The sequence below is a fragment of the Brachyhypopomus gauderio genome, unplaced genomic scaffold (assembly GCF_052324685.1).
Source record: "Brachyhypopomus gauderio isolate BG-103 unplaced genomic scaffold, BGAUD_0.2 sc90, whole genome shotgun sequence".
NCBI classification, from domain to species: Eukaryota; Metazoa; Chordata; class Actinopteri; order Gymnotiformes; family Hypopomidae; genus Brachyhypopomus; species Brachyhypopomus gauderio.
In genome coordinates this window covers 355,332-370,499 of record NW_027506911.1, presented here as the reverse complement: position 1 = coordinate 370,499, position 15,168 = coordinate 355,332, and the positions used below count along the sequence as shown (strand labels likewise).

Sequence of the window (15,168 nt, the reverse complement as noted above, 5' to 3'; positions counted from 1 at the left end):
GCTGGCTGCTTCATGCTTATCGTAAGCAAGCAAGGAGTCAGTAAGAGAGCTTTGGAGAATGTGGGCATCGATCCCACTACCTCTCGCATGCAAAGCGAGCGCTCTACCACTTGAGCTAATCCCCCTCTCAAGAGTTTATTCTTTTGATTGGAGTTTTAAGGAAAGCTTACGGATCAGCTCAGCCCGACTAGGAAATAATACCGAATCCAGCATTGACCCACAAGGTTTTCTCATGTTGGCATCATGATAAACATTGCCAAATTAGGTCTTGCTGTACCTGTCCATGAATTTCACTGTGCCGAAACCGTTACGCTGTGAAAGCATGTTGCAAGAACCTAAGGAAAGGTAACAGTCGTTGATAAAGTTTCGTTTGCATCTCAACATGGTTTATCTGCAGCTTGCCGGAATAGCTCAGTTGGGAGAGCGTTAGACTGAAGATCTAAAGGTCCCTGGTTCGATCCCGGGTTTCGGCATGAACTCGGCCTAGCTAGGCGGAAAGCCTCAGCTTTTGAATGACCTGTGCATTCTGTTGAAAAATTATAAACAGACATAAACTGTTTGATGTTTTGTTGTGAGATTTCACAGTGGGATTGTCAGAACTCGAGACTCTAGATGTTCAATTCATCTGCTGATAAAGCATTTGGAGAAGGAAATGTGTAGGTGTCAACTTGCATGTACGCGTTGTCCAATAGCATAGGTGTACCACTTCACGACATGCTTAAGTTTTGACTGAATTGGACTTTCCTCTGCTTCCTTCGGCTTATGGACAGTCTTTGTCCAAAAGTAAAAAGAGATGTGGCAAAGATGTCAACTGTTTGCTGGAGGAATCCAAAGTGACCATGTTCTAAGAGACCTTTGAAGGTCATGAAATGATTCCCTTAAGACTAAAGCTGGCTGCTTCATGCTTATCGTAAGCAAGCAAGGAGTCAGTAAGAGAGCTTTGGAGAATGTGGGCATCGACCCCACTACCTCTCGCATGCAAAGCTAGCGCTCTACCACTTGAGCTAATCCCCCTCTCAAGAGTTTATCCTTTTGATTGGAGTTTTAAGGAAAGCTTACGGATCAGCTCAGCCCGACTAGGAAATAATACCGAATCCAGCATTGACCCACAAGGTTTTCTCATGTTGGCATCATGATAAACATTGCCAAATTAGGTCTTGCCATACCTGTCCGTGAATTTCACTGTGCCGAAACCGTTACGCTGTGAAAGCATGTTGCAAGAACCTAAGGAAAGGTAACAGTCGTTGATAAATTTTCGTTTGCATCTCGACGTGGTTTATCTGCAGCTTGCCGAAATAGCTCAGTTGGGAGAGCGTTAGACTGAAGATCTAAAGGTCCCTGGTTCGATCCCGGGTTTCGGCATGAATTCGACCTAGCTAGGTGGAAAGCCTCAGCGTTTGAATGACCTGTGCATTCTGTTGAAAAATTATAAACAGACATAAACTGTTTGATGTTTTGTTGTGAGAGTTCACAGTGGGATTGTCAGAACTCGAGACTCTAGATGTTCAATTCATCTGCTGATAAAGCATTTGGAGAAGGAAATGTGTAGGTGTCAACTTGCATGTACGCGTTGTCCAAAAGCATAGGTGTACCACTTCACGACATGCTTAAGTTTTGACTGAATTGGACTTTCCTCTGCTTCCTTCGGCTTATGGACAGCCTTTGTCCAAAAGTAAAAAGAGATGTGGCAAAGATGTCAACTGTTTGCTGGAGGAATCCAAAGTGACCATGTTCTAAGAGACCTTTGAAGGTCATGAAATGATTCCCTTAAGACTAAAGCTGACTGCTTCATGCTTATCGTAAGCAAGCAAGGAGTCAGTAAGAGAGCTTTGGAGAATGTGGGCATCGATCCCACTACCTCTCGCATGCAAAGCGAGCGCTCTACCACTTGAGCAAATCCCCCTCTCAAGAGTTTATTCTTTTGATTGGAGTTTTAAGGAAAACTTACGGATCAGCTCAGCCCGACTAGGAAATAAAACCGAATCCAGCATTGACCCACAAGGTTTTCTCATGTTGGCATCATGATAAACATTGCCAAATTAGGTCTTGCTGTACCTGTCCGTGAATTTCACTGTGCCGAAACCGTTACGCTGTGAAAGCATGTTGCAAGAACCTAAGGAAAGGTAACAGTCGTTGATAAAGTTTCGTTTGCATCTCGACGTGGTTTATCTGCAGCTTGCCGAAATAGCTCAGTTGGGAGAGCGTTAGACTGAAGATCTAAAGGTCCCTGGTTCGATCCCGGGTTTCGGCATGAACTCGACCTAGCTAGGCGGAAAGCCTCAGCTTTTGAATGACCTGTGCATTCTGTTGAAAAATTATAAACAGACATAAACTGTTTGATGTTTTGTTGTGAGATTTCACAGTGGGATTGTCAGAACTCGAGACTCTAGATGTTCAATTCATCTGCTGATAAAGCATTTGGAGAAGGAAATGTGTAGGTGTCAACTTGCATGTACGCGTTGTCCAAAAGCATAGGTGTACCACTTCACGACATGCTTAAGTTTTGACTGAATTGGACTTTCCTCTGCTTCCTTCGGCTTATGGACAGCCTTTGTCCAAAAGTAAAAAGAGATGTGGCAAAGATGTCAACTGTTTGCTGGAGGAATCCAAAGTGACCATGTTCTAAGAGACCTTTGAAGGTCATGAAATTATTCCCTTAAGACTAAAGCTGGCTGCTTCATGCTTATCGTAAGCAAGCAAGGAGTCAGTAAGAGAGCTTTGGAGAATGTGGGCATCGATCCCACTACCTCTCGCATGCAAAGCGAGCGCTCTACCACTTGAGCTAATCCCCCTCTCAAGAGTTTATTCTTTTGATTGGAGTTTTAAGGAAAGCTTACGGATCAGCTCAGCCCGACTAGGAAATAATACCGAATCCAGCATTGACCCACAAGGTTTTCTCATGTTGGCATCATGATAAACATTGCCAAATTAGGTCTTGCTGTACCTGTCCATGAATTTCACTGTGCCGAAACCGTTACGCTGTGAAAGCATGTTGCAAGAACCTAAGGAAAGGTAACAGTCGTTGATAAAGTTTCGTTTGCATCTCAACATGGTTTATCTGCAGCTTGCCGGAATAGCTCAGTTGGGAGAGCGTTAGACTGAAGATCTAAAGGTCCCTGGTTCGATCCCGGGTTTCGGCATGAACTCGGCCTAGCTAGGCGGAAAGCCTCAGCTTTTGAATGACCTGTGCATTCTGTTGAAAAATTATAAACAGACATAAACTGTTTGATGTTTTGTTGTGAGATTTCACAGTGGGATTGTCAGAACTCGAGACTCTAGATGTTCAATTCATCTGCTGATAAAGCATTTGGAGAAGGAAATGTGTAGGTGTCAACTTGCATGTACGCGTTGTCCAATAGCATAGGTGTACCACTTCACGACATGCTTAAGTTTTGACTGAATTGGACTTTCCTCTGCTTCCTTCGGCTTATGGACAGTCTTTGTCCAAAAGTAAAAAGAGATGTGGCAAAGATGTCAACTGTTTGCTGGAGGAATCCAAAGTGACCATGTTCTAAGAGACCTTTGAAGGTCATGAAATGATTCCCTTAAGACTAAAGCTGGCTGCTTCATGCTTATCGTAAGCAAGCAAGGAGTCAGTAAGAGAGCTTTGGAGAATGTGGGCATCGACCCCACTACCTCTCGCATGCAAAGCTAGCGCTCTACCACTTGAGCTAATCCCCCTCTCAAGAGTTTATCCTTTTGATTGGAGTTTTAAGGAAAGCTTACGGATCAGCTCAGCCCGACTAGGAAATAATACCGAATCCAGCATTGACCCACAAGGTTTTCTCATGTTGGCATCATGATAAACATTGCCAAATTAGGTCTTGCCATACCTGTCCGTGAATTTCACTGTGCCGAAACCGTTACGCTGTGAAAGCATGTTGCAAGAACCTAAGGAAAGGTAACAGTCGTTGATAAATTTTCGTTTGCATCTCGACGTGGTTTATCTGCAGCTTGCCGAAATAGCTCAGTTGGGAGAGCGTTAGACTGAAGATCTAAAGGTCCCTGGTTCGATCCCGGGTTTCGGCATGAATTCGACCTAGCTAGGTGGAAAGCCTCAGCGTTTGAATGACCTGTGCATTCTGTTGAAAAATTATAAACAGACATAAACTGTTTGATGTTTTGTTGTGAGAGTTCACAGTGGGATTGTCAGAACTCGAGACTCTAGATGTTCAATTCATCTGCTGATAAAGCATTTGGAGAAGGAAATGTGTAGGTGTCAACTTGCATGTACGCGTTGTCCAAAAGCATAGGTGTACCACTTCACGACATGCTTAAGTTTTGACTGAATTGGACTTTCCTCTGCTTCCTTCGGCTTATGGACAGCCTTTGTCCAAAAGTAAAAAGAGATGTGGCAAAGATGTCAACTGTTTGCTGGAGGAATCCAAAGTGACCATGTTCTAAGAGACCTTTGAAGGTCATGAAATTATTCCCTTAAGACTAAAGCTGGCTGCTTCATGCTTATCGTAAGCAAGCAAGGAGTCAGTAAGAGAGCTTTGGAGAATGTGGGCATCGATCCCACTACCTCTCGCATGCAAAGCGAGCGCTCTACCACTTGAGCTAATCCCCCTCTCAAGAGTTTATTCTTTTGATTGGAGTTTTAAGGAAAGCTTACGGATCAGCTCAGCCCGACTAGGAAATAATACCGAATCCAGCATTGACCCACAAGGTTTTCTCATGTTGGCATCATGATAAACATTGCCAAATTAGGTCTTGCTGTACCTGTCCGTGAATTTCACTGTGCCGAAACCGTTACGCTGTGAAAGCATGTTGCAAGAACCTAAGGAAAGGTAACAGTCGTTGATAAAGTTTCGTTTGCATCTCGACGTGGTTTATCTGCAGCTTGCCGAAATAGCTCAGTTGGGAGAGCGTTAGACTGAAGATCTAAAGGTCCCTGGTTCGATCCCGGGTTTCGGCATGAACTCGACCTAGCTAGGCGGAAAGCCTCAGCTTTTGAATGACCTGTGCATTCTGTTGAAAAATTATAAACAGACATAAACTGTTTGATGTTTTGTTGTGAGATTTCACAGTGGGATTGTCAGAACTCGAGACTCTAGATGTTCAATTCATCTGCTGATAAAGCATTTGGAGAAGGAAATGTGTAGGTGTCAACTTGCATGTACGCGTTGTCCAAAAGCATAGGTGTACCACTTCACGACATGCTTAAGTTTTGACTGAATTGGACTTTCCTCTGCTTCCTTCGGCTTATGGACAGTCTTTGTCCAAAAGTAAAAAGAGATGTGGCAAAGATGTCAACTGTTTGCTGGAGGAATCCAAAGTGACCATGTTCTAAGAGACCTTTGAAGGTCATGAAATGATTCCCTTAAGACTAGAGCTGGCTGCTTCATGCTTATCGTAAGCAAGCAAGGAGTCAGTAAGAGAGCTTTGGAGAATGTGGGCATCGATCCCACTACCTCTCGCATGCAAAGCTAGCGCTCTACCACTTGAGCCAATCCCCCTCTCAAGAGTTTATCCTTTTGATTGGAGTTTTAAGGAAAGCTTACGGATCAGCTCAGCCCGACTAGGAAATAATACCAAATCCAGCATTGACCCACAAGGTTTTCTCATGTTGGCATCATGATAAACATTGCTAAATTAGGTCTTGCCATACCTGTCCGTGAATTTCACTGTGCCGAAACCGTTACGCTGTGAAAGCATGTTGCAAGAACCTAAGGAAAGGTAACAGTCGTTGATAAATTTTCGTTTGCATCTCGACGTGGTTTATCTGCAGCTTGCCGAAATAGCTCAGTTGGGAGAGCGTTAGACTGAAGATCTAAAGGTCCCTGGTTCGATCCCGGGTTTCGGCATGAATTCGACCTAGCTAGGTGGAAAGCCTCAGCTTTTGAATGACCTGTGCATTCTGTTGAAAAATTATAAACAGACATAAACTGTTTGATGTTTTGTTGTGAGATTTCACAGTGGGATTGTCAGAACTCGAGACTCTAGATGTTCAATTCATCTGCTGATAAAGCATTTGGAGAAGGAAATGTGTAGGTGTCAACTTGCATGTACGCGTTGTCCAAAAGCATAGGTGTACCACTTCACGACATGCTTAAGTTTTGACTGAATTGGACTTTCCTCTGCTTCCTTCGGCTTATGGACAGTCTTTGTCCAAAAGTAAAAAGAGATGTGGCAAAGATGTCAACTGTTTGCTGGAGGAATCCAAAGTGACCATGTTCTAAGAGATCTTTGAAGGTCATGAAATGATTCCCTTAAGACTAGAGCTGGCTGCTTCATGCTTATCGTAAGCAAGCAAGGAGTCAGTAAGAGAGCTTTGGAGAATGTGGGCATCGATCCCACTACCTCTCGCATGCAAAGCTAGCGCTCTACCACTTGAGCTAATCCCCCTCTCAAGAGTTTATCCTTTTGATTGGAGTTTTAAGGAAAGCTTACGGATCAGCTCAGCCCGACTAGGAAATAATACCGAATCCAGCATTGACCCACAAGGTTTTCTCATGTTGGCATCATGATAAACATTGCCAAATTAGGTCTTGCCATACCTGTCCGTGAATTTCACTGTGCCGAAACCGTTACGCTGTGAAAGCATGTTGCAAGAACCTAAGGAAAGGTAACAGTCGTTGATAAATTTTCGTTTGCATCTCGACGTGGTTTATCTGCAGCTTGCCGAAATAGCTCAGTTGGGAGAGCGTTAGACTGAAGATCTAAAGGTCCCTGGTTCGATCCCGGGTTTCGGCATGAATTCGACCTAGCTAGGTGGAAAGCCTCAGCTTTTGAATGACCTGTGCATTCTGTTGAAAAATTATAAACAGACATAAACTGTTTGATGTTTTGTTGTGAGATTTCACAGTGGGATTGTCAGAACTCGAGACTCTAGATGTTCAATTCATCTGCTGATAAAGCATTTGGAGAAGGAAATGTGTAGGTGTCAACTTGCATGTACGCGTTGTCCAAAAGCATAGGTGTACCACTTCACGACATGCTTAAGTTTTGACTGAATTGGACTTTCCTCTGCTTCCTTCGGCTTATGGACAGTCTTTGTCCAAAAGTAAAAAGAGATGTGGCAAAGATGTCAACTGTTTGCTGGAGGAATCCAAAGTGACCATGTTCTAAGAGACCTTTGAAGGTCATGAAATGATTCCCTTAAGACTAGAGCTGGCTGCTTCATGCTTATCGTAAGCAAGCAAGGAGTCAGTAAGAGAGCTTTGGAGAATGTGGGCATCAATCCCACTACCTCTCGCATGCAAAGCTAGCGCTCTACCACTTGAGCTAATCCCCCTCTCAAGAGTTTATCCTTTTGATTGGAGTTTTAAGGAAAGCTTACGGATCAGCTCAGCCCGACTAGGAAATAATACCGAATCCAGCATTGACCCACAAGGTTTTCTCATGTTGGCATCATGATAAACATTGCCAAATTAGGTCTTGCTGTACCTGTCCGTGAATTTCACTGTGCCGAAACCGTTACGCTGTGAAAGCATGTTGCAAGAACCTAAGGAAAGGTAACAGTCGTTGATAAAGTTTCGTTTGCATCTCGACGTGGTTTATCTGCAGTTTGCCGAAATAGCTCAGTTGGGAGAGCGTTAGACTGAAGATCTAAAGGTCCCTGGTTTGATCCTGGGTTTCGGCATGAATTCGACCTAGCTAGGTGGAAAGCCTCAGCTTTTGAATGACCTGTGCATTCTGTTGAAAAATTATAAACAGACATAAACTGTTTGATGTTTTGTTGTGAGATTTCACAGTGGGATTGTCAGAACTCGAGACTCTAGATGTTCAATTCATCTGCTGATAAAGCATTTGGAGAAGGAAATGTGTAGGTGTCAACTTGCATGTACGCGTTGTCCAAAAGCATAGGTGTACCACTTCACGACATGCTTAAGTTTTGACTGAATTGGACTTTCCTCTGCTTCCTTCGGCTTATGGACAGTCTTTGTCCAAAAGTAAAAAGAGATGTGGCAAAGATGTCAACTGTTTGCTGGAGGAATCCAAAGTGACCATGTTCTAAGAGACCTTTGAAGGTCATGAAATGATTCCCTTAAGACTAGAGCTGGCTGCTTCATGCTTATCGTAAGCAAGCAAGGAGTCAGTAAGAGAGCTTTGGAGAATGTGGGCATCGATCCCACTACCTCTCGCATGCAAAGCTAGCGCTCTACCACTTGAGCTAATCCCCCTCTCAAGAGTTTATCCTTTTGATTGGAGTTTTAAGGAAAGCTTACGGATCAGCTCAGCCCGACTAGGAAATAATACCGAATCCAGCATTGACCCACAAGGTTTTCTCATGTTGGCATCATGATAAACATTGCCAAATTAGGTCTTGCCATACCTGTCCGTGAATTTCACTGTGCCGAAACCGTTACGCTGTGAAAGCATGTTGCAAGAACCTAAGGATAGGTAACAGTCGCTGATAAATTTTCGTTTGCATCTCGACGTGGTTTATCTGCAGCTTGCCGAAATAGCTCAGTTGGGAGAGCGTTAGACTGAAGATCTAAAGGTCCCTGGTTCGATCCCGGGTTTTGGCATGAATTCGACCTAGCTAGGTGGAAAGCCTCAGCGTTTGAATGACCTGTGCATTCTGTTGAAAAATTATAAACAGACATAAACTGTTTGATGTTTTGTTGTGAGATTTCACAGTGGGATTGTCAGAACTCGAGACTCTAGATGTTCAATTCATCTGCTGATAAAGCATTTGGAGAAGGAAATGTGTAGGTGTCAACTTGCATGTACGCGTTGTCCAAAAGCATAGGTGTACCACTTCACGACATGCTTAAGTTTTGACTGAATTGGACTTTCCTCTGCTTCCTTCGGCTTATGGACAGCCTTTGTCCAAAAGTAAAAAGAGATGTGGCAAAGATGTCAACTGTTTGCTGGAGGAATCCAAAGTGACCATGTTCTAAGAGACCTTTGAAGGTCATGAAATTATTCCCTTAAGACTAAAGCTGGCTGCTTCATGCTTATCGTAAGCAAGCAAGGAGTCAGTAAGAGAGCTTTGGAGAATGTGGGCATCGATCCCACTACCTCTCGCATGCAAAGCGAGCGCTCTACCACTTGAGCTAATCCCCCTCTCAAGAGTTTATTCTTTTGATTGGAGTTTTAAGGAAAGCTTACGGATCAGCTCAGCCCGACTAGGAAATAATACCGAATCCAGCATTGACCCACAAGGTTTTCTCATGTTGGCATCATGATAAACATTGCCAAATTAGGTCTTGCTGTACCTGTCCGTGAATTTCACTGTGCCGAAACCGTTACGCTGTGAAAGCATGTTGCAAGAACCTAAGGAAAGGTAACAGTCGTTGATAAAGTTTCGTTTGCATCTCGACGTGGTTTATCTGCAGCTTGCAGGAATAGCTCAGTTGGGAGAGCGTTAGACTGAAGATCTAAAGGTCCCTGGTTCTATCCCGGGTTTCGGCATGAACTCGACCTAGCTAGGCTGAAAGCCTCAGCTTTTGAATGACCTGTGCATTCTGTTGAAAAATTATAAACAGACATAAACTGTTTGATGTTTTGTTGTGAGATTTCACAGTGGGATTGTCAGAACTCGAGACTCTAGATGTTCAATTCATCTGCTGATAAAGCATTTGGAGAAGGAAATGTGTAGGTGTCAACTTGCATGTACGCGTTGTCCAAAAGCATAGGTGTACCACTTCACGACATGCTTAAGTTTTGACTGAATTGGACTTTCCTCTGCTACCTTCGGCTTATGGACAGTCTTTGTCCAAAAGTAAAAAGAGATGTGGCAAAGATGTCAACTGTTTGCTGGAGGAATCCAAAGTGACCATGTTCTAAGAGACCTTTGAAGGTCATGAAATGATTCCCTTAAGACTAGAGCTGGCTGCTTCATGCTTATCGTAAGCAAGCAAGGAGTCAGTAAGAGAGCTTTGGAGAATGTGGGCATCGATCCCACTACCTCTCGCATGCAAAGCTAGCGCTCTACCACTTGAGCTAATCCCCCTCTCAAGAGTTTATCCTTTTGATTGGAGTTTTAAGGAAAGCTTACGGATCAGCTCAGCCCGACTAGGAAATAATACCGAATCCAGCATTGACCCACAAGGTTTTCTCATGTTGGCATCATGATAAACATTGCCAAATTAGGTCTTGCCGTACCTGTCCGTGAATTTCACTGTGCCGAAACCGTTACGCTGTGAAAGCATGTTGCAAGAACCTAAGGAAAGGTAACAGTCGTTGATAAAGTTTCGTTTGCATCTCGACGTGGTTTATCTGCAGCTTGCCGAAATAGCTCAGTTGGGAGAGCGTTAGACTGAAGATCTAAAGGTCCCTGGTTCGATCCCGGGTTTCGGCATGAACTCGACCTAGCTAGGCGGAAAGCCTCAGCTTTTGAATGACCTGTGCATTCTGTTGAAAAATTATAAACAGACATAAACTGTTTGATGTTTTGTTGTGAGATTTCACAGTGGGATTGTCAGAACTCGAGACTCTAGATGTTCAATTCATCTGCTGATAAAGCATTTGGAGAAGGAAATGTGTAGGTGTCAACTTGCATGTACGCGTTGTCTAAAAGCATAGGTGTACCACTTCACGACATGCTTAAGTTTTGACTGAATTGGACTTTCCTCTGCTTCCTTCGGCTTATGGACAGTCTTTGTCCAAAAGTAAAAAGAGATGTGGCAAAGATGTCAACTGTTTGCTGGAGGAATCCAAAGTGACCATGTTCTAAGAGACCTTTGAAGGTCATGAAATGATTCCCTTAAGACTAGAGCTGGCTGCTTCATGCTTATCGTAAGCAAGCAAGGAGTCAGTAAGAGAGCTTTGGAGAATGTGGGCATCGATCCCACTACCTCTCGCATGCAAAGCTAGCACTCTACCACTTGAGCTAATCCCCCTCTCAAGAGTTTATTCTTTTGATTGGAGTTTTAAGGAAAGCTTACGGATCAGCTCAGCCCGACTAGGAAATAATACCGAATCCAGCATTGACCCACAAGGTTTTCTCATGTTGGCATCATGATAAACATTGCCAAATTAGGTCTTGCTGTACCTGTCCGTGAATTTCACTGTGCCGAAACCGTTACGCTGTGAAAGCATGTTGCAAGAACCTAAGGAAAGGTAACAGTCGTTGATAAAGTTTCGTTTGCATCTCGACGTGGTTTATCTGCAGCTTGCAGGAATAGCTCAGTTGGGAGAGCGTTAGACTGAAGATCTAAAGGTCCCTGGTTCTATCCCGGGTTTCGGCATGAACTCGACCTAGCTAGGCTGAAAGCCTCAGCTTTTGAATGACCTGTGCATTCTGTTGAAAAATTATAAACAGACATAAACTGTTTGATGTTTTGTTGTGAGATTTCACAGTGGGATTGTCAGAACTCGAGACTCTAGATGTTCAATTCATCTGCTGATAAAGCATTTGGAGAAGGAAATGTGTAGGTGTCAACTTGCATGTACGCGTTGTCCAAAAGCATAGGTGTACCACTTCACGACATGCTTAAGTTTTGACTGAATTGGACTTTCCTCTGCTACCTTCGGCTTATGGACAGTCTTTGTCCAAAAGTAAAAAGAGATGTGGCAAAGATGTCAACTGTTTGCTGGAGGAATCCAAAGTGACCATGTTCTAAGAGACCTTTGAAGGTCATGAAATGATTCCCTTAAGACTAGAGCTGGCTGCTTCATGCTTATCGTAAGCAAGCAAGGAGTCAGTAAGAGAGCTTTGGAGAATGTGGGCATCGATCCCACTACCTCTCGCATGCAAAGCTAGCGCTCTACCACTTGAGCTAATCCCCCTCTCAAGAGTTTATCCTTTTGATTGGAGTTTTAAGGAAAGCTTACGGATCAGCTCAGCCCGACTAGGAAATAATACCGAATCCAGCATTGACCCACAAGGTTTTCTCATGTTGGCATCATGATAAACATTGCCAAATTAGGTCTTGCCATACCTGTCCGTGAATTTCACTGTGCCGAAACCGTTACGCTGTGAAAGCATGTTGCAAGAACCTAAGGAAAGGTAACAGTCGTTGATAAATTTTCGTTTGCATCTCGACGTGGTTTATCTGCAGCTTGCCGAAATAGCTCAGTTGGGAGAGCGTTAGACTGAAGATCTAAAGGTCCCTGGTGCGATCCCGGGTTTCGGCATGAATTCGACCTAGCTAGGTGGAAAGCCTCAGCTTTTGAATGACCTGTGCATTCTGTTGAAAAATTATAAACAGACATAAACTGTTTGATGTTTTGTTGTGAGATTTCACAGTGGGATTGTCAGAACTCGAGACTCTAGATGTTCAATTCATCTGCTGATAAAGCATTTGGAGAAGGAAATGTGTAGGTGTCAACTTGCATGTACGCGTTGTCCAAAAGCATAGGTGTACCACTTCACGACATGCTTAAGTTTTGACTGAATTGGACTTTCCTCTGCTACCTTCGGCTTATGGACAGTCTTTGTCCAAAAGTAAAAAGAGATGTGGCAAAGATGTCAACTGTTTGCTGGAGGAATCCAAAGTAACCATGTTCTAAGAGACCTTTGAAGGTCATGAAATGATTCCCTTAAGACTAGAGCTGGCTGCTTCATGCTTATCGTAAGCAAGCAAGGAGTCAGTAAGAGAGCTTTGGAGAATGTGGGCATCGATCCCACTAACTCTCGCATGCAAAGCTAGCGCTCTACCACTTGAGCTAATCCCCCTCTCAAGAGTTTATCCTTTTGATTGGAGTTTTAAGGAAAGCTTACGGATCAGCTCAGCCCGCATAGGAAATAATACCGAATCCAGCATTGACCCACAAGGTTTTCTCATGTTGGCATCATGATAAACATTGCCAAATTAGGTCTTGCCGTACCTGTCCGTGAATTTCACTGTGCCGAAACCGTTACGCTGTGAAAGCATGTTGCAAGAACCTAAGGAAAGGTAACAGTCGTTGATAAAGTTTCGTTTGCATCTCGACGTGGTTTATCTGCAGCTTGCCGAAATAGCTCAGTTGGGAGAGCGTTAGACTGAAGATCTAAAGGTCCCTGGTTCGATCCCGGGTTTCGGCATGAACTCGACCTAGCTAGGCGGAAAGCCTCAGCTTTTGAATGACCTGTGCATTCTGTTGAAAAATTATAAACAGACATAAACTGTTTGATGTTTTGTTGTGAGATTTCACAGTGGGATTGTCAGAACTCGAGACTCTAGATGTTCAATTCATCTGCTGATAAAGCATTTGGAGAAGGAAATGTGTAGGTGTCAACTTGCATGTACGCGTTGTCCAAAAGCATAGGTGTACCACTTCACGACATGCTTAAGTTTTGACTGAATTGGACTTTCCTCTGCTTCCTTCGGCTTATGGACAGTCTTTGTCCAAAAGTAAAAAGAGATGTGGCAAAGATGTCAACTGTTTGCTGGAGGAATCCAAAGTGACCATGTTCTAAGAGACCTTTGAAGGTCATGAAATGATTCCCTTAAGACTAGAGCTGGCTGATTCATGCTTATCGTAAGCAAGCAAGGAGTCAGTAAGAGAGCTTTGGAGAATGTGGGCATCGATCCCACTACCTCTCGCATGCAAAGCTAGCGCTCTACCACTTGAGCCAATCCCCCTCTCAAGAGTTTATCCTTTTGATTGGAGTTTTAAGGAAAGCTTACGGATCAGCTCAGCCCGACTAGGAAATAATACCAAATCCAGCATTGACCCACAAGGTTTTCTCATGTTGGCATCATGATAAACATTGCTAAATTAGGTCTTGCCATACCTGTCCGTGAATTTCACTGTGCCGAAACCGTTACGCTGTGAAAGCATGTTGCAAGAACCTAAGGAAAGGTAACAGTCGTTGATAAATTTTCGTTTGCATCTCGACGTGGTTTATCTGCAGCTTGCCGAAATAGCTCAGTTGGGAGAGCGTTAGACTGAAGATCTAAAGGTCCCTGGTTCGATCCCGGGTTTCGGCATGAATTCGACCTAGCTAGGTGGAAAGCCTCAGCTTTTGAATGACCTGTGCATTCTGTTGAAAAATTATAAACAGACATAAACTGTTTGATGTTTTGTTGTGAGATTTCACAGTGGGATTGTCAGAACTCGAGACTCTAGATGTTCAATTCATCTGCTGATAAAGCATTTGGAGAAGGAAATGTGTAGGTGTCAACTTGCATGTACGCGTTGTCCAAAAGCATAGGTGTACCACTTCACGACATGCTTAAGTTTTGACTGAATTGGACTTTCCTCTGCTTCCTTCGGCTTATGGACAGTCTTTGTCCAAAAGTAAAAAGAGATGTGGCAAAGATGTCAACTGTTTGCTGGAGGAATCCAAAGTGACCATGTTCTAAGAGACCTTTGAAGGTCATGAAATGATTCCCTTAAGACTAGAGCTGGCTGCTTCATGCTTATCGTAAGCAAGCAAGGAGTCAGTAAGAGAGCTTTGGAGAATGTGGGCATCGATCCCACTACCTCTCGCATGCAAAGCTAGCGCTCTACCACTTGAGCTAATCCCCCTCTCAAGAGTTTATCCTTTTGATTGGAGTTTTAAGGAAAGCTTACGGATCAGCTCAGCCCGACTAGGAAATAATACCGAATCCAGCATTGACCCACAAGGTTTTCTCATGTTGGCATCATGATAAACATTGCCAAATTAGGTCCTGCCATACCTGTCCGTGAATTTCACTGTGCCGAAACCGTTACGCTGTGAAAGCATGTTGCAAGAACCTAAGGAAAGGTAACAGTCGTTGATAAATTTTCGTTTGCATCTCGACGTGGTTTATCTGCAGCTTGCCGAAATAGCTCAGTTGGGAGAGCGTTAGACTGAAGATCTAAAGGTCCCTGGTTCGATCCTGGGTTTCGGCATGAATTCGACCTAGCTAGGTGGAAAGCCTCAGCGTTTGAATGACCTGGGCATTCTGTTGAAAAATTATAAACAGACATAAACTGTTTGATGTTTTGTTGTGAGATTTCACAGTGGGATTGTCAGAACTCGAGACTCTAGATGTTCATTTCATCTGCTGATAAAGCATTTGGAGAAGGAAATGTGTAGGTGTCAACTTGCATGTACGCGTTGTCCAAAAGCATAGGTGTACCACTTCACGACATGCTTAAGTTTTGACTGAATTGGACTTTCCTCTGCTTCCTTCGGCTTATGGACAGCCTTTGTCCAAAAGTAAAAAGAGATGTGGCAAAGATGTCAACTGTTTGCTGGAGGAATCCAAAGTGACCATGTTCTAAGAGACCTTTGAAGGTCATGAAATGATTCCCTTAAGACTAGAGCTGGCTGCTTCATGCTTATCGTAAGCAAGCAAGGAGTCAGTAAGAGAGCTTTGG

At 43.6% G+C, this 15,168-nt stretch overlaps 21 non-coding genes across 21 annotated transcripts; 17 read left to right on the top strand and 4 right to left on the bottom strand.

Annotated features, from left to right (window-relative positions):
• Positions 1 to 52: 52 nt before the first annotated feature.
• trnaa-ugc (transfer RNA alanine (anticodon UGC)) lies at positions 53 to 125 on the bottom strand. Its single transcript has one exon. It is a non-coding gene; the product is annotated as a tRNA-Ala (tRNA).
• A 275-nt stretch (positions 126 to 400) lies between these two features.
• trnaf-gaa (transfer RNA phenylalanine (anticodon GAA)) lies at positions 401 to 473 on the top strand. The gene has a single exon. It is a non-coding gene; the product is annotated as a tRNA-Phe (tRNA).
• An 816-nt stretch (positions 474 to 1,289) lies between these two features.
• trnaf-gaa (transfer RNA phenylalanine (anticodon GAA)) lies at positions 1,290 to 1,362 on the top strand. The gene has a single exon. It is a non-coding gene; the product is annotated as a tRNA-Phe (tRNA).
• Positions 1,363 to 2,178: 816 nt separating this feature from the next.
• Positions 2,179 to 2,251, top strand: trnaf-gaa (transfer RNA phenylalanine (anticodon GAA)). Its single transcript has one exon. It is a non-coding gene; the product is annotated as a tRNA-Phe (tRNA).
• A 468-nt stretch (positions 2,252 to 2,719) lies between these two features.
• Positions 2,720 to 2,792, bottom strand: trnaa-ugc (transfer RNA alanine (anticodon UGC)). Its single transcript has one exon. It is a non-coding gene; the product is annotated as a tRNA-Ala (tRNA).
• Positions 2,793 to 3,067: 275 nt separating this feature from the next.
• Positions 3,068 to 3,140, top strand: trnaf-gaa (transfer RNA phenylalanine (anticodon GAA)). Its single transcript has one exon. It is a non-coding gene; the product is annotated as a tRNA-Phe (tRNA).
• An 816-nt stretch (positions 3,141 to 3,956) lies between these two features.
• On the top strand, positions 3,957 to 4,029 carry trnaf-gaa (transfer RNA phenylalanine (anticodon GAA)). The gene has a single exon. It is a non-coding gene; the product is annotated as a tRNA-Phe (tRNA).
• Positions 4,030 to 4,497: 468 nt separating this feature from the next.
• Positions 4,498 to 4,570, bottom strand: trnaa-ugc (transfer RNA alanine (anticodon UGC)). Its single transcript has one exon. It is a non-coding gene; the product is annotated as a tRNA-Ala (tRNA).
• A 275-nt stretch (positions 4,571 to 4,845) lies between these two features.
• Positions 4,846 to 4,918, top strand: trnaf-gaa (transfer RNA phenylalanine (anticodon GAA)). The gene has a single exon. It is a non-coding gene; the product is annotated as a tRNA-Phe (tRNA).
• Positions 4,919 to 5,734: 816 nt separating this feature from the next.
• trnaf-gaa (transfer RNA phenylalanine (anticodon GAA)) lies at positions 5,735 to 5,807 on the top strand. The gene has a single exon. It is a non-coding gene; the product is annotated as a tRNA-Phe (tRNA).
• Positions 5,808 to 6,623: 816 nt separating this feature from the next.
• trnaf-gaa (transfer RNA phenylalanine (anticodon GAA)) lies at positions 6,624 to 6,696 on the top strand. The gene has a single exon. It is a non-coding gene; the product is annotated as a tRNA-Phe (tRNA).
• An 816-nt stretch (positions 6,697 to 7,512) lies between these two features.
• Positions 7,513 to 7,585, top strand: trnaf-gaa (transfer RNA phenylalanine (anticodon GAA)). The gene has a single exon. It is a non-coding gene; the product is annotated as a tRNA-Phe (tRNA).
• An 816-nt stretch (positions 7,586 to 8,401) lies between these two features.
• trnaf-gaa (transfer RNA phenylalanine (anticodon GAA)) lies at positions 8,402 to 8,474 on the top strand. Its single transcript has one exon. It is a non-coding gene; the product is annotated as a tRNA-Phe (tRNA).
• A 468-nt stretch (positions 8,475 to 8,942) lies between these two features.
• Positions 8,943 to 9,015, bottom strand: trnaa-ugc (transfer RNA alanine (anticodon UGC)). The gene has a single exon. It is a non-coding gene; the product is annotated as a tRNA-Ala (tRNA).
• Positions 9,016 to 9,290: 275 nt separating this feature from the next.
• trnaf-gaa (transfer RNA phenylalanine (anticodon GAA)) lies at positions 9,291 to 9,363 on the top strand. The gene has a single exon. It is a non-coding gene; the product is annotated as a tRNA-Phe (tRNA).
• Positions 9,364 to 10,179: 816 nt separating this feature from the next.
• On the top strand, positions 10,180 to 10,252 carry trnaf-gaa (transfer RNA phenylalanine (anticodon GAA)). Its single transcript has one exon. It is a non-coding gene; the product is annotated as a tRNA-Phe (tRNA).
• Positions 10,253 to 11,068: 816 nt separating this feature from the next.
• On the top strand, positions 11,069 to 11,141 carry trnaf-gaa (transfer RNA phenylalanine (anticodon GAA)). The gene has a single exon. It is a non-coding gene; the product is annotated as a tRNA-Phe (tRNA).
• Positions 11,142 to 11,957: 816 nt separating this feature from the next.
• Positions 11,958 to 12,030, top strand: trnaf-gaa (transfer RNA phenylalanine (anticodon GAA)). Its single transcript has one exon. It is a non-coding gene; the product is annotated as a tRNA-Phe (tRNA).
• An 816-nt stretch (positions 12,031 to 12,846) lies between these two features.
• Positions 12,847 to 12,919, top strand: trnaf-gaa (transfer RNA phenylalanine (anticodon GAA)). Its single transcript has one exon. It is a non-coding gene; the product is annotated as a tRNA-Phe (tRNA).
• An 816-nt stretch (positions 12,920 to 13,735) lies between these two features.
• On the top strand, positions 13,736 to 13,808 carry trnaf-gaa (transfer RNA phenylalanine (anticodon GAA)). The gene has a single exon. It is a non-coding gene; the product is annotated as a tRNA-Phe (tRNA).
• Positions 13,809 to 14,624: 816 nt separating this feature from the next.
• Positions 14,625 to 14,697, top strand: trnaf-gaa (transfer RNA phenylalanine (anticodon GAA)). The gene has a single exon. It is a non-coding gene; the product is annotated as a tRNA-Phe (tRNA).
• The last annotated feature ends 471 nt before the right edge of the window (positions 14,698 to 15,168 follow it).